The sequence below is a fragment of the Loxodonta africana genome, chromosome 5 (assembly GCF_030014295.1).
Source record: "Loxodonta africana isolate mLoxAfr1 chromosome 5, mLoxAfr1.hap2, whole genome shotgun sequence".
NCBI lineage: Eukaryota > Metazoa > Chordata > Mammalia > Proboscidea > Elephantidae > Loxodonta > Loxodonta africana.
Window position 1 is genome coordinate 136460879 of NC_087346.1, and position 2184 is coordinate 136463062.

Below are 2184 nucleotides of genomic sequence, written 5' to 3' on the forward strand. Positions count from 1 at the left end.
AGAAACACCTTGGAAGATAGGCCCGGCAATCTGCTTCCAAAAGGTCACAGCCTTGAAAACCCTATGGAGTACGGTTCTACTCTGCACACGTGGGGGCACCATGAATCCGAATTGGATTGACTGCAGCTGGTTTTTTTTTGGTTTATGTGATAGACTCTTGTCGATGCCTGTGAGTCAATGCCAAACAAGGTAGATGAAGTTCCTGCCTTCTATAAACTTTCAGTCTAATCTCGCGGGATACTCATGGCAGGTCAACAACAGCTTTCTACACTCATAAAACTACTTCCCTCCTATTTTTCTGAGCATTAGATAGCCTTGTAAACTCTTTCTTCCCTTCTCTTTTTTAATCAGCTCAACATTTTATTACCCCAGAGAGTTTATTTTGCTCAGCAGAGCTGGAGAATTTGGTGCATACTTCCATTCCAGATCATTTATAAAAAAAAATATTTAAAGAAGACCAATATAATGTAGCCTCGGGGGCTCCCTCTTCTTATACTCGATTTTATCTGGAAGCTGATTTACCTGACAGGTGTTAGGTATATAGTAAGTGTTCAGTAAATTTCTTGTCGATTGATCCCCTGCCTGTGTCAGGCTAGTATCCACAATCCCAGAATGACTCAGTGTTTTAATGACTTGGATGTGAAATATTGACCGAAATGTCTTCTGAAGTTAAATAAACTGTATGACCTCATTTCTCCTAGTTCCCACGCTTGACCTCTCGGAGGACTTACATGATCAGGCAGGCATGAACTCACCTCCCTACGTCAGTCCTATTCCTATTCCCGTGTTGGTGGTGTTGTCTTCGGTGTTCAATGATTCCAGAAACTTGGATTCTAAGAGTTTGCTAGGTCCAGGGGTGAAATGGAGTGATTTGTCTTTCCTGGGTCTGGAGCCTGCCTCTGTAAGCCTTTGCCAACCCTGCTTCTTATTGGCTACAGTGGCAACACTTAGTAGCAACAGTTTAGTCTCTGGGTTGTGCAAATGGTAAACGCTTTGCTACTAACTAAAAGGTTGGTGGCTCAAATCCAACCAGAGGCACATCAGAAGAAAAGCCTAGTGATCTACTTTTGAAAGATCACAGCCATTGAAAACCCTATGGAGCAGTTAAACTCTGACAAACATGGGGTCCTTATGAGTCAGAATCGATTCAACAGCAACTGATTTTCTTTGGTTTTTAGCAAGAGTTTAAACTTTTTGTTCAGGAGGTCTCCAACTTTACCTTCGAGTTCCCAAGACATTTATAAATTGCAGGGTTTTTTTTTTTTTTTCTTTCTGAAGCTGGCACCCTGACTTTGGACCCCTAGCCTCCTAGACTGTGAGAGAATAAATTTCTGTTTGTTAAAGCCATCCACTTGTGGTATTTCTGTTATGGCAGCACTAGATAGCTAAGACACAATGATAATATCTAATCTGAACACTCCTACTTAATAATGTGACTACTGTTTAAGGAGGGGCCATTGGTGGTTCAATGGTAGAATTCTTGCCTTTCATGCAGGAGTCCTGGGTTCCATTCCCAGCCAATGTATCTCATGTGTAGCCACCACTTGTCTGTCAGTGGAGGCTTGTAAGTTGCTATGAAATTTATTACCATTCGGGGGAGCTTCCAGACTAAGATGGTCTAGGAAGAAAGGGCCGGTGACCTACTACTGAAAATCAGCCAGTGGAAACCCTGTGGATCCTGATAGTCCCATTCTCAACCAATCAATGGAATAGTGCAAGACTATGCAGCATTCTTTTCTGTTGTGCGTGGGGTCGCCATGAATCAGGGGCCAACTTGACATCGGTTAACAACATTATTTAAGGCTCACCAAGAGATATGCTAGGTACTCTGCATGTGTTAGTGCTATCTGCTAAAATGCAAGCCAAAGGAGGGCAGGGATCCTTATCTCTTTTGTTCAGTGATGTATCCTGGATACACATACAAAGTATTCAATACATATTTGTGAAATAAACAAATCCTTACTGAAAGCCTGAAGAGGAAGTAGTGCCTCTTCTAATTTAGAGATTAGAAGACTAAGGTCCAGAGAGGTTAAGTGGTTCAGCTGGTTAAGAAGGAGAGCTGGGAGTTGAGCCCAAGACTGTCAGATGTGAAAACCAATGCACTTCCCACTGTGCTGTACCTCCCTTGCTAGGTCTAGGGCATTTGACCCATCAGCTCTAAAAATCTTTCCTTGTTAGCATTGC

At 42.5% G+C, this 2184-nt stretch overlaps 1 non-coding gene across 1 annotated transcript; it reads left to right on the forward strand.

The window, feature by feature from the left end:
• The first annotated feature begins 1454 nt into the window (after positions 1–1454).
• TRNAE-UUC (transfer RNA glutamic acid (anticodon UUC)) lies at positions 1455–1525 on the forward strand. Its single transcript has one exon. It is a non-coding gene; the product is annotated as a tRNA-Glu (tRNA).
• The last annotated feature ends 659 nt before the right edge of the window (positions 1526–2184 follow it).